Below are 14612 nucleotides of genomic sequence, written 5' to 3' on the forward strand. Positions count from 1 at the left end.
GATGGTGTTTGATTGTGATCACTGCAATAATTGATGATATTTCTGCATTGGATTTCCAGTCCTGATGAAGATCTCTGAAGGTGGCAGGACAGGTTAACAGGGCAGTTAAGAAGGCATATGGGATGCGTGCCTTTCCAAGTTGAGGCATAGATTATAAGATCAGGGAGGTCATATTGGAGCTCTACAAAACCTTGGTTAGGCTACAGCTGGAGTAGTGTGTGCAGTTCTGATCACTGCTCTATAGGAAGGATGTGATTGCATTGGAAGGGGGTGCAGAGGCGATTCACCAAAACATTGCCTGGGTGGAGTATATTCACTAGAAAGAGAGGCTGGGTAAGCTCAAGTTGTTTTCTTTAGAGTAGCGAAGCTTAAGGGGGGAGGAGGGGGTGGGGGCGCTGGGGGGGTTGCGACATGATAGAGGCGTATAAGATTATGGGGGGGTGAGGACAGGGTGGACAGGAAGCAACTGTTCCCCTTCGTTGACGGGTCAGTAAAAAGGGGATGCCATTTCAAAGTGAAGGGCAGGAGGTTGAGAGGGGATTTGAGGAAAATGTTTATCGTCGGGAGAGCACTGCCTGGGTAGGACGTAGAGGAAGGATGCCTCATAATCTTTAAAAAGTACTTGGATGAGCCCTTGAACTGTCATAATATTGAACGCTGAGGGCTGGAAAATGGGATTAGTGTGGACTGGTCAGTGCAGACACAATGGGCCGAAAGGCCTCTTCTGTGCTATGTGACTCTACGCCTGGACAATGCCAGCAATGGGTTTGCAAATTTATAGCTTCTGGGACCACAGTCTTCTTGGCAATGCCAAGAGAATCTCCCCGTTTATTTCATGGATAAAAATATGAGGAGAGATATCAAACAGGATTTGGGCTCACTAATACCCCACAATTCCTGTCAAGTTAAACCATCCAGCTAGTGGATTTGAAAAGCACACAAATTTTGATGAGAATCTTTTGACAGAATTTATAGAGACTTTAGAAAATGCCAATTAGGTTGCGTTGGCTAATTTCTGCTCCTATGGTTATGGTCTTTTTTATGGGTAGAAAGCAGGAGAACAGGGTTCAGAATTGAGTTATCAGCCATGGTTGAATGGCAGTGCAGACTTGATGGGCTGAATGGACTAATTTCTGCTCCTACGTCTTATGGTCTTAAACTCACATCAGTAAGGGAAACTTTGAAACAAGAAAATCAGAGAGATAACAGTACAGATTCAAAAGGATCTTACAGAGAGGATCCAGTGTGATGGTGATCCGTGACAGTGAAATGATGACAGCAGTTCCCAAACTGAAAAGGCACTCATTTTACCACAACTCAAAATAGACACATGGTCACCCAAAGTAAACTATATTGTGTGGTTCGATACAGTGGAACCTGGGACACCCTGTTGTTAAATAATGGCAGTTTTATACAACAAAACGTGTGTGGTGATCCAGGAACTCCAAGTTTCAAGCTGTTGGGAATAATCTAAACTCTTGAAGATGCCAAAATCCATTTCCTCTTTGTAACTCCTGAGTCATGAGATTGGTTTACTATGGGGACAGGTATCCTTATTCAAGATCTGTTATGGGGTGAAATTTGGGGAAAATATGGGGGGGGGGTTGGGGATTGAAGCTTGTGGGGCACAGACTGCAGGGTGGGAAGTGAGCAGGATTGGGAACTGGAGTAACAGGCATAGGAATAACAAGAGGAGCTGGGATGACAGGAATTAGAGGGAATTCCAGATGTAGCAGGGGGGAGCAGATATTGTGGTGCACCCTCAAGTGGGTGTGACGATTTCTGCATCATTTACCGACTGGGGAAATGATGTAATCTTCCATGAGATTCTGACTTAGCTGGGCTTTTTTTTCTGAGGACGCTAACCAACCTGTTCAGAGATAATCATACACCTCTGGAGCAGGTGGAACATGATCCCAGGCCTCCTGGTCCAGAGCTAGGGACATTACCAGTCCACCACAACCGCCCTTCAAGGAAGCTGTATACTAGCTCAAATGTGTGTGTGTGTGAGTTCTCAAACTGTATCTTCCACCAATGTCATAAATCCTTAATAAACAATCCTACATGTATTTTTGTGTTAAACGAATCCATAGGCATGCTTGGTGGATTGACAGTGACCCACTAAGCAACTACAAAGAGAAGAAAGTTAAAGCACAACAGATGGAGGAATGGGGCCAGTATGAGGAGCAGCAGCAATCAGAGCTGGATCTCAATGGAGACAGTTCAGAACCAACCTCAAATATTGTCCCAACAGATTGTAAAGACTCAGGAGAACAGATTGGCAGTTCTTTGAGGAACAGTGCATGTTTTAACTTCTCTGTGCACGCTGTCAGAGTTACGTTGCCACCAACAACAAAGTCAAACAGTCCCCACTAGCACACAAGTATTTGTTTCATTCAGTGCTCCTCCAGCCCTCAGTATTGCCATCAATTTCCAGGTTGCAGCGCCTGCAACATCATTCATTCTGCTGCTAAGGTCACATATTCAGGTGGTGATAGATTCTGCCTTCTCTCCATGCAGAGATGAGGCTGGACAGGGCCCTAGGATTTGCTACGCTGGCCAACATCTCCCAGTTCACAGACTCATTTCAATGAAAAGCTGCGGTGGGCGCATTAATAGCTAGTCAGTATCTGTTGCCCAGAACTAATTGCTCTGGAGGATATGGTGGTGAGCTGTCTTCTTGAACAGCAAACAGTCCTCGGGGTATAGGAATGCCCACAGTGCTCTTAGGAAGGACATGTCAGGATTTTGACCTAGCAAACCTGAAGGAAATGCAACATATTTCCAGATCAGGGTGTTCAGCGGCATGGGGGCACTTACAAGTATTGGTGGTGGTTCCTATGCATCTGCTGCCATTGCCCATCTCGATGGTTGAGGCCATATGTTTGGAAGGTGCTGCTCGGAAGGTGCTTAGATTACTGCAGTGCGTCTTGTGGATTGTACACACAGCTGTCAATGTACCTCTGCAGCGAGGGGAGTAAATACTGAAGGCAGGAGATCGGGGGCTGATCAAGTGGAAATGGTTTGACTCTGAATGATATCACGGTTCCTGAGTGTTGTCGAAACTGCATCCATTCAGGCAATTGGGGAATATTCCATCACACTTCTGAGTTGTAGATGGCAAACAAGGTTTTGGGTGCTGAAAGTGAATGACTTGACAGAATTCACAACGTCTGACCTGCGTTTGAGCCACATTGTTCATGTAGCTGGTGGAGTTGAGTTTCTGGTCAATGGTAACTCCCGGATTGTTGATATATTGGGGTATTCAGTGAGAGGCTGCCTCAGTATCGGTCACGAATGGTGCTGAACGCTGTGCAATCATCGGCGAGCATCTCCACTTCTGACCTGAGGGAAGGTCATTGATGAAGCAGCTGAAGATAGTGCGGCCTAGGACACTACGCTGAGGAACTCCTGCAGAGATGTCCTGGAGCTGCGATGACTGACCTTCAAGAACCACGGCCATCTTCCTATATATTGGTATCACTTCAACAACCAGGGTGTTTGTGCCCTGACTCCCATTGCTTCCAGTGTTGCTAGGACTCCTTGATGCCAATGGCTGTCACTCACACCTTACCTCTGGAACTCAGCTCTTTTGTCCATGTTTGAACCAAGGCTGTAATGATGTCAGGAGCTGAGTGGCCCTGGTAGAATCCAAACTGGGCGTCACTGAGCAGGTTATTGCTGAGTGGGTGCTGCTTGATAACATTCCCCTCCCCATCAGTTGCCTTCAATATTTACTCCCTTCACCAATGATGTACAATAGCAGCTGTATATACCATCTACAAGATGCAGAACAGTAATTTGAGGCTGCTTCGACCCAGCACCTTCCAAACACATCCTTCACTCTACTGATGACTGCAAGTAGACTAATGGTGTGGTAACTGGCCGGGCTGGATTTGTCCTGCTGTTTTAGTACAGGAACATACCTAGGCAATTTTCCAACTTGTCAGGTAGATGCCAGTGATGTGGCTATACTGGAACAGCTTGGCTAGAGACAAGCCAAATTCTGGAGCACACATCTTTAGTACTTGTGCCAAAATGTTGTCAGGGCCCATAGTCTTTATATATCACGTATCTCCAGCCATTTCTTGATAACACGTACAGAGTGAATGGAATTGTTTAAAGACTGGCAACTGTGCTGCTGGCAATCGCTGGAGGAAGCTGAGATGGATCATCCACTACGCACTTCAGGCTGATCTCTTGTCTTTTGAACTTGTTAGCTCTGCCATAACGGATGACGAGGATCCTTGTAGAGCCTCCTCCTCCAATTCCTTGTTTAATTGTCCCTCACCATCCATGACTAGACGTAACAGGATTATCGAGTTTTGGCTTGACCACTTGTTGTAGGGCACATGGACGCTGATTAATGGTCCTCTCCTCACCTTTGTATTAGCTTGACTTTCAGATAGAATCAGTGAAATAATTACCCAGTCAGTTTCAAAACCAATTAAGCAGAATTCTGCAGAATCGTGGAGATGGATAACAAAATCGTGAGTTTGTTCTGTAATGAAGGGTATGATTCCTGCGTTGCCCTGAGCACTTATGTTGTTGTTCACCAGGTTATGTTTTGTTATCTAGTGCTACAGAAGGAGGGTAAGGCAATGGGGTCTCAGGGTTTGTAGAGGGCATAACTAAACACCACATGAAGGACAACTTTGGGAAGATAAACCTTCTGTAATGGAGGCAATTAGCTGAATATTAGGGACTGCAGAGGCTAAAATTGGCCTTTGATGATGGTATTAAATGGAAAGGGACTTATGCTTCAATTGTGGAAAGCTTGTATCAGACCACATCTGGAATACTGCATTCTGTTTTGGATACTACATCTAAGGAAGGTTATATCAGACTTGGAGACTATATGGATTCACCAGAATGTCACTGGAGCTTAGCGAGTTGAATTCTGAAGGATTTCCCCAGAGTTTACAAAGTGATCTAAGGTGTTGTGGTTCTGTTTGCCGAGCTGGGAATTTGTGTTGCAGACGTTTCGTCCCCTCTCTAGGCGACATCCTCAGTGCTTGGGAGCCTCCTGTGAAGCGCTTCTGTGATTTTTCCTCCGGCATTTGTGGTGGTTTGAATCTGCCGCTTCCGGTTGTCAGTTCCAGCTGTCCGCTGCAGTGGTCGGTATATTGGTTCCAGGTCGATGTGCTTATTGATTGAATCTGTGGGTGAGTGCCATGCCTCTAGGAATTTCCTGGCTGTTCTCTGTTTGGCTTGTCCTATAATAGTAGTGTTGTCCCAACCGAATTCATGTTGCTTGTCAATATACCGGCCACTGCAGTGGACAGCTGGAACTGACAACTGGAAGCGGCAGATTCAAACCACTACAAATGCTGGAGGAAAGATCACAGAAGCGCTTCACAGGAGGCTCCCAAGCACTGAGGATGTCACCTAGATAGGGGACGAAACGTCTGCAACACAAATTCCCAGCTCGGCGAACAGAACCACAACAACGAGCACCCGAGCTACAAATCTTCTCACAAACAGCGATTTGAGATTTTTGAAATGGTATCAACTGTTTCCTCTGAGAGTGAACCTCAAAAGTGGCACCAGTTTAAAAATAGAGCAAAACCATTGATGAGTGAAAGTAGGAAACACTCACATACAAAGGATAACAAAAAATCTCAACCATTTCCTTCCAAAAGGTTGTGGTTTTTTTTAATATATAGAATTCCTACAGTGTGGAAACAGGCCCTTCAGCCCAATAAGTCCACACCAACCCTCTGAAGAGTATCCCACCCAGACCCATTCCCCTACCCTATGACTCTACATTATCCAGACTAATGCACCTAACCTATACATCCCTGAATACCACGGGCAATTTAGCATGGCCAAATCACCTAACCTGCACATCTTTGGATTGTACATCAATAGTTTTGTGTTAGCTAACATCACAGAGGGAGAAGGTGCGTAACTAACATTGAGGTCCTGATTAATCAAGATCTAATCAATTGCTGAAACAGGGTCCTAATTTTGACACTTTACCCCATATCTTTCAACGCCTCACTCTTAAATTCTCCTATTCTGTGCAATCACAGACTTCCATTGCAAATTCCTACATCTGATTCTTTTGTCTTTGTTTCCAGTTAAACGCTGTGTGGATTAAGACTGCCTGTGTGAATTCCATTCAGCAGCACATTCTCAGGGCACCCTGGCATTTGAAGCTTCCAATCCACTAAATGTCTTGCTACACTCATCACAATTTCTCAACACGAGTGACAGTTACATGAACCCCTCGCTTCCAATTCCCCCCATATCCCTCATCTCCATTTTTAAGAAGAGCTAATTTGGCACCAGGATATTCATTGGTAACTGTGAATTCTTTGGATAGATTTAGCAGCTGGGATCTAAAGGCAAGCCCTCATATTTAAAGGCTGAACTATGTTTCAATCATGTCCATTTTGTAGCAGGATATACTTGACCATTCTTGAGTTCTCCACAAGTCCTGCCATGGAAAGAATCCAATTGACTTGCTCTGTGCTGTCAAATTATTTTCTCCTGCTCTCGTGTCAATTAATGTGCCCCCATGTGTGATGATTTTTTGGGATAACCTTGCATGTTTTTCGGGAAACGTTCCATTCATTGCAAGGCGAAACTGGGAATATTCCGGAAAGGGTGCAGATGGACTTCTTCGGAACAATGTTAGTTCCAAAATTATCTGTGTGACCTCAGCTTGCCAAGGGGATGAGTGTTGAACAGTAGGTAGCTAAATTGATGGTCAAATTACAGCTAATCCCAGATTTGGCAAAGATGCAGAGAGTGAAGCAGAGCAGCACGGTGGCTCAGTGGTTAGCACTGCTACCTCACAGCGCCAGGGACCTGGGTTCAATTCCAGCCTCGGGCAACTGTCTGTGTGGAGTTTGCACATTCTCCCTGTGTCTGCGTGGGTTTCCTCCCACAGGCCAAAGACGTGGGTGGATTGGCTGTGGGAAAGAGTTGATAAAGTGTAGAGCTGGAGCAGGGAGTCAATGTTCTGGGTCAAAACATTTCATTACAACTGGGGAGGGGTGAGAAATAAATGGGGGGGTGGTACTGGGGGAATGATAGGTGGATGCAGGTAGGAGGTGTTTGTCAATGGGAAGGCTTGAGCAGATAGGTGGGAGGGAAGATGGTCAGGTCAAGGGGGTGGTGCAGAGAGGCAGGCCTGGATCTGAGATGAGATGAGATGAGGTAAGTGGGTGGGTGGGGCGATTTGAAAGCTGGTGAATTCCATGTTAAGGTTGTGTGGTTATAAGCTCCCAAGACGGAAGATGAGGTGTTCTTTCTCCAGTTTACTTGTGGCCTTATTTTGATGGTGGTGGGTCTGGGTGGGATGCTGGTTCAAGGGTTGATGCCGACCCAATGAGCCAAATGGCCTTTTCCACACTGTAGGGATTCTATGGTGGAAGAATACAACACAGAGTGTGTTACTGGGGACGTGAATAATAGTTGGGAAGGCCAGGCATTGGAGACCAGAGGATGTAAATTGCACAAGACCGGCAGTGCTAAAGTTTAATATTAACCAGAGTCAAGCAAACTATTTAAAGAGGGTGGGGAAGGGAGTGTCCGATGACTTTGTGACATCAGGATTATTCTGAACCTAGTTACGGGCAATCTGCAAGAGTGTATTATTAGGTATTGACATTCTCTGAGAATTTCAGCTGCCAGTGAAAGGAACTTGAGGGACAAGGGAAGCAAGAGACCCTATGGAAGGGAGGTCAAGTTAGAAAGGCTGTGAGATTAGACATTTGGGTGGGACGTGATTGTGCTGATGTGACAATTGCACTGACTATTTCAGGTGAAGTTTGCCTTTTGATGTGAGTCATAATTTTCCTGTTATTTAATATTTGAACTACTTACATAGAAGCTCAAGAACTAGGAGAAGCCTCTCCACCATTTATTGCGATCAGGGCTGATCTCATCTCAGCCTCACCTCCACTTTCCTGCTCACGCTCTATAACCCTTCAACCCATTACTAATTAAAAATCGGTCTGTCTCTTCCCTAAATTTATTCAATTTACATTTTGAGGTTGTGAATTCTACAGATTCCTCATCTCTGTTTGAAATCTGCCATCCCTCATCCTCTCGTTCTAAGTTGCCCCAGATCAGGAAGCATCCTCTCTCTATGTCTACTTTGCCAATTCCCTTTAGTGTCTTGTATGCTGTAATTAGGTAGAGTCATAGAGTCATAGAGACGTCCAGTACGGAAACAAACCCTTTGGTCCAACCTGTCCATGTCGACCAGATACCCTAAATTAATCTGGTCCTATTGTCAGCATTTGGCCCATATCCCTCCAAACCCTTCCTATTCATATACCCATCCAGATGCCTTTTAAATGTTGTAATTGTACCAGCCTCCACCATTTCCTTTGGCAGCTCATTCCGTACATGTACCACCTCTGCTTGAAAAGGTTCCCACTTAGGTCTCTTTTATATCTTTCTCCTCTCGCCTTGAACCTATGCCCTCTTGTTCCCCCTACCCTGGGCAAAGACCTTGACTGTTCACCCTATCCACGTCCCTCATAATTTTATAAGTCTCTATCCGGTCACCTCTCAGCCTCCGACGCTCCAGGGAAAACAGCCCCAGCCTATTCAGCTGCTCCATAAAGCTCAGATCCTCCAACTCTGGCAACATCCTTGTAAATCTTTTCTGATACCCTTCAAGTTTCACAACATCTTTCCTGTGGGAGGAAGACCAGAATTGCATACCGTATTCCAAAAGTGGTCTAACTAACATCCTATACAGCCGTAACATCACCTCCCAACTCCTGTATTCAATGCTCTTGACCAACAAAGGAAAGCATTCCAAATGCCTTGTTCACTATCCTTTCTATCCACGACTCCACTTTCAAGGAATTATGAACCTGCACTCCAAGGTCTCTGTGTTCAGCAACACTCCCCAGGACCCTACCATTAACAGTATAAGTTCTGCCCTGATTTAAAGTGTAGGCCTAAGCTGCTCAAACACTCTTCGTACCTTAAACCCCTTATTTCTGTAATCAATCTAGTTTGATTGTTCCAGCAAAGTGAAATCATGTCCATCGAGTTTCCTTATGTTGGCAACATTTTGAAATGTATTGATCTCTCAGGCAATCATAGAACATGAACAAAGCTGCAAGATGTTTCTTTAACCCTTGTCTTTCAAATAAAGGGATCTCTAAGGTTGACCCAGTGAAAGAAGCTTTACCTCCTAATCCTATTGACATATTTGTCTGTGAGCTTTTACACTTACTCCAAAGCATGCTGGGTGGAATGATTGACAGTTCGTTGAGTTAATTGGCTCAATTTCTTTCCTCTCCATTGTTGATTTTATGCCAAGTAAAATCATTCACAGTAAAACTGGCAGATCTGACATTTTGATTTTGCATTCATTAAAAATTGTGAAAAGCAAAGGACACTTGGATCCTTATTTCTTCTTTTCCACTATTCCGCTATCATTTGACTTTATTTCTATCTGACAAACCAATTTTATACATTTCTTCTGGAAAACTAGATAGAAACGTTCCTTATCCATTTTAATCTGCTGCAGATCCATCATGAAACTAGAGTGCTATCTATAAAGCTGGCTTTCCCCTGATTTTTTTTTTAAAGCAAGAAAGGTAGACATATTCTTATATTTGTGGTCCACTTCTGAGCATCGCATACAAATAGAATTGCAGTTCCACATCCCATCACCAGAGTAAGAGACAATGTGTACATGGCTCATAAAAAAATAATTGCTTCAGTGAATGTGAACATTTTCATGCTCGTTGCTGTGAGTTCTATCAGTGTTGGTCAAATGGAATATTCACAGTCACCGCGTCCAGTCCCAACATCAAGGAAGTCCAGGTTGATGCTACATGTAAAAGTTGTCACCATAATCTCATTCTGTCATTCGAGGGAGGTGACTGGTGGCGTATTAAGTCGAGAGTGTGGTGCTGGAAAAGCACAGCAGGTCAGGCAGCATCCGGGGAGCAGGAGAATCGATGTTTCAGGCGTAAGCTCTTCCTAATGAAGGGTTTTTGCCCGAAACCTCGATTTTCCTGCTCCTCGGATGCTGCCTGACCTGCTGTGCTTTTCCAGCACCACACTCTCGACTCTAATCTCCAGCATCTGCGGTCCTCACTTTCGCCTGGTGGTGGTTTAACTTGAGGGTCACTACACCTCAGGCCAAGTGGAGAAGGAGGGTCACAGTCTTAGAGATGTACAGCACGGAAACAGACCCTTCAGTCCAACTCGACCATGCCAACTAAATATCCCAAATTGATCTAGTCCCATTTGCCAGCATTTGACCATTTATCCCTCTAAAGCCTTCATGTACCCGTCCAGATGCCTTTCAAATGGTGTAATTGTACCAGCGTCCACTACTTCTTCTCGCAGCTCATTCCATACACACATCACTTTCTGTATGAAAAAGTTACCATTTAGGTGCCTTTAAAATCTTTCCCCTCTCACTTAAGCCTACGCCCTCTAGCTCTGGACTTCCCCACCCCAGGGAAAAGACCTTGTCTATTTACCCTATCCATGTCCCTCATGATTTTATAAACCTCTATAAGGTCACCCCTCAGCCTCCGACGCTCCAGGGAAATCAGCCCCAGTCTGTTCAGCCTCTCCCTGTAGCTCAAACCCTCCAACCCTGACAACATCCTTGTAAATCTTTTCTGAACCCTTTCAAGTTTCACAACATCCTTCCTATAGGAGGGAGACCAGAACGGGATACAATATTCTGGTAGTGCTTTGTTGGTAATTGCAGCCAGTGCAGGAATTGAACCGGCACTTTAAATATCAGTTTTCATCACAAAGTGGCCTTCCAACTAACTGCTATCCCAGCTAACCATTAAAAATTCTTTGTGTATTTCAGATATAATGCTTTACTTTTTAACCATCTTCTAATTCTCCCTCTGCCTCATCGTACCCACTGATACCCTCACACCTATGTTACCCTTTCAATCCCTTCCTGCCCTAAATTGCATGTTTATTTTGCCTGAAACGCTTCTGCCCAGGAGATTTGATGTTTCCTTTGTTAGTTTTGAATAAATCCCTCCTTGAATTCTCCTGCCTCATAAGACCGTAAGATATATCACCCCATACCACTTTTCCACTCCCCTACCCTCTCAGTTGCTTTTTCATGCTAAATTCTTGTTGATTGCAATAATCAGTTGATCTCTGGGACTCAGCACCAGCCCAGTTCATGTGGAGTTTGCCCAAAATAAGACACCTCTTTCCTCAATGCTGACATCAGTCTCAGAAATGAAACATTTCCTCGAACACTTTAATATTCTCATGTGTTTACCCCTATGTCAATTGTCATGTGCTCGAGGGAACATTCCCAAGATTATTACTTTTCTTAACTGGGACTTTAATGACTTAAAGTCTCTCAGAAGAGGGTTCACAAATGGCCATGCCCATTGGTTCCTCCAAGGATCGCGGTAACGAGATATTCCCTGCTCCATTCCCAGGTTTCACTGCAAGGCTATATCTGCTCTTCACCTCTTAATGTCTGTTTTCCACGTGGCTTACACTTGGGTTTCCCACTTTGCACAGCACAATATGAACTACTCGCCATAACAATCCCGCACTATTTTACCCAAACCGCCAGAACTTTTTGAAGAAGTAACAAAGAAGATTGATGAGGGCAAAGCAGTAGATATGATCTATATGGACTTCAGTAAGGCGTTCGACAAGGTTCCCCATGGGAGACTGATTAGCAAGGTTAGATCTCATGGAATACAGGGAGATCTAGCCATTTGGATACAGAACTGGCTCAAAGGTAGAAGACAGAGGGTGGTGGTGGAGGGTCATTTTTCAGACTGGAGGCCTGTGACCAGTGGAGTGCCACAAGGATCGGTGCTGGGTCCTCTACTTTGTGTCATTTACATAAATGATTTGGATGCGAGCATAAGAGGTACAGTTAGTAAGTTTGCAGATGACACCAAAATTGGAGGTGTAGTGGACAGCGAAGAGGGTTACCTCAGATTACAACAGGATCTGGACTAGATGGGCCAATGGGCTGAGAAGTGGCAGATGGAATTTAATTCAGATAAATGCGAGTTGCTGCATTTTGGGAAAGCAAATCTTAGCAGGACTTATACACTTAATGGTAAGGTCTTAGGGAATGTTGCTGAACAAAGAGATCTTGGAGTGCAGGTTCATAGCTCCTTGAAAGTGGAGTCGCAGGTAGATAGGATAATGAAGAAGGTGTTTGGTATGCTTTCCTTTATTGGTCAGAGTATTGAGTACAGGAGTTGGGAGGTCATGTTGCGGCTGTACAGGACATTGGTTAGGCCTCTGTTGGAATATTGTGTGCAATTCTGGTCTCCTTCCTATCGGAAAGATGTTGTGAAACTTGAAAGCGTTCAGAAAAGATTTACAAAGATGTTACCAGGATTTGAACTACAGCGAGAGGGTGAACAGGTTGGGGCTGTTTTCCCTGGAGCATTGGAGGCTGAGGGGTGACCTTATAGAGGTTTACAAAATTATGAGGGGCATGGATAGGATAAATAGACAAAGTCTTTTCCCTGGGTTGGGGAGTCCGGTTTAGGGTGAGAGGGGAAAGACATAAAAGAGACCTAAAGGGCAACTCTTTCACACAGAGGGTGGTACGTGTATGGAATGAGCTGCCAGAGGAAGTGGTGGAGGCTGGTACAATTGCATCATTTAAAAGGCATCTGGATGGGGATATGAATAGGAAGGGTTTGGAGGGATATGGGCCGGGTGCTGGCAGGTGGCACTAGATTGGGTTGGGATATCTGGTCGTCATGGATGGTTTGGACTGTAGGGTCGGTTTCCATGCTGTACATCTCTATGACTCTATGACTGAGCAGGGCACACTCCATGGACTGGTTTGTGAGCACAGCTCTGACTGAGCACAGCACAGGATCCAGTACAAAGACACCACAGCACCCAGAGCAAAGTCTCCACAGACCCCAGACAGATACCCCCCCCAAGACAGATATCTCCACAGACACCCCCGAAGACAAATATCTCCACAGATACACCCCCAGACAGATATCTCCACAGACACACCCTCCCCAGACAGGTATCTTCACAGGCATCCCCCAAGACAGATATCTCCATAAACACACCCTCCCCAGACAGATATCTCCACAGACACCCCCAGATAGATATCTCCACAGACACCCCCCCAGACAGATATCTCCACAGACATCCCCCAAGACAGATATCTCCACAGACAACCCCCCAGACAGATATCTCCACAGACCCCCCAGACAGATATATGCACAGACACCCCCCCAGACAGATATCTCCACAGACACACCCTCCCCAGACAGATATCTCCACAGACTCCCCCAGATAGATATCTCCACAGACACCCCCCCAGACAGATATCTCCACAGATACACCCCCAGACAGATATCTCCACAGACCCCCCAGACAGATATCTCCACAGACATCCCCCAAGACAGATATCTCCACAGACAACCCCCCAGACAGATATCTCCACAGACCCCCCAGACAGATATATGCACAGACACCCCCCCAGACAGATATCTCCACAGACACACCCTCCCCAGACAGATATCTCCACAGACACCCCCCCAGACAGATATCTCCACAGATACACCCCCAGACAGATATCTCCACAGACCCCCCAGACAGATATATGCACAGACACCCCCCCAGACAGATATCTCCACAGACACACCCTCCCCAGACAGGTATCTCCACTGACATCCCCCAGACAGATATCTCCACAGACACACCCTCCCCAGACAGATTTCTCCACAGACACCCCCCCCCAGACAGATATCTCCACAGACACCCCCAGATAGATATCTCCACAGACACCCCCCCAGACAGATATCTCCACAGACACCCCCCAAGACAGATATCTCCACAGACACACCCCCAGACAGATATCTCCACAGACACCCCCCATACAGATATCTCCACAGATACCCCCCCATACAGATATCTCCACAGATACCCCCCAAGACAGATATCTCCACAGATACCCCCCCAGACAGATATCTCCACAGACACCCCTTCCCCAGACAGATATCTCCACAGACACTCCCTCTCCCGACGGATATCTCTGCAGACCCCCCTCCCCCCCACAGACAGATATCTCCACAGCTCCCAGATGGATGACTCCACAGACCCCCTGCCCCACAGGCTAATATTTCCACAGTGCCCTACAGACCGATGTCTCCACAGTTCCCCCCTCTTCCCCGCAGACTGATGTACCTGTAATCCCTGGACTCGGTTGGATTGGACCGACAGTTCTGACTGTGGTGTAGTCTCTGGACGACAAAGACAATGAGTTCTGGCTAGCAGTAGGACCAAGTGGCAGACTGAACATGTCTGACTCCCTGTACCGTAAGGCCCTTTACCGATTGTAGTGAGAGCCCCAGACTGACCCCGCAGTCCCCCTTGACCCCATGAAAGGCTGGTCCCCTTTGACTTTTACACAGGGCCATTTCGCTGAAGCACCAGTGTGGAGAGTTTGCTGTAAAAGTTGCTGGCACAGGCTGTTGGCGTGGCATTAAGACAGCACAGCACTACACAGTAACATGGCCATTCGTTGGGCTGCCAAAAATGACAAACTGACTGGCTTTTGATCTATGGTAAGAGGTAACGCAAGCCAGAGATGCTGTGAACCTTAAAGTAAGCACAGAATGATTGCATGGTGAGAA

At 45.8% G+C, this 14612-nt stretch overlaps 1 protein-coding gene across 2 annotated transcripts in view; it reads left to right on the forward strand.

The window, feature by feature from the left end:
• Window positions 1–14612, forward strand: part of LOC122554936 (5-hydroxytryptamine receptor 2A-like) — a 619268-nt gene that overhangs the window by 126015 nt on the left and 478641 nt on the right. The gene's annotated exons all lie outside the window — the stretch shown is intronic.

This window comes from Chiloscyllium plagiosum, unplaced genomic scaffold (assembly GCF_037043375.1).
Source record: "Chiloscyllium plagiosum isolate Xiang-an unplaced genomic scaffold, Cpla_swu_hap1 HiC_scaffold_12, whole genome shotgun sequence".
NCBI classification, from domain to species: Eukaryota; Metazoa; Chordata; class Chondrichthyes; order Orectolobiformes; family Hemiscylliidae; genus Chiloscyllium; species Chiloscyllium plagiosum.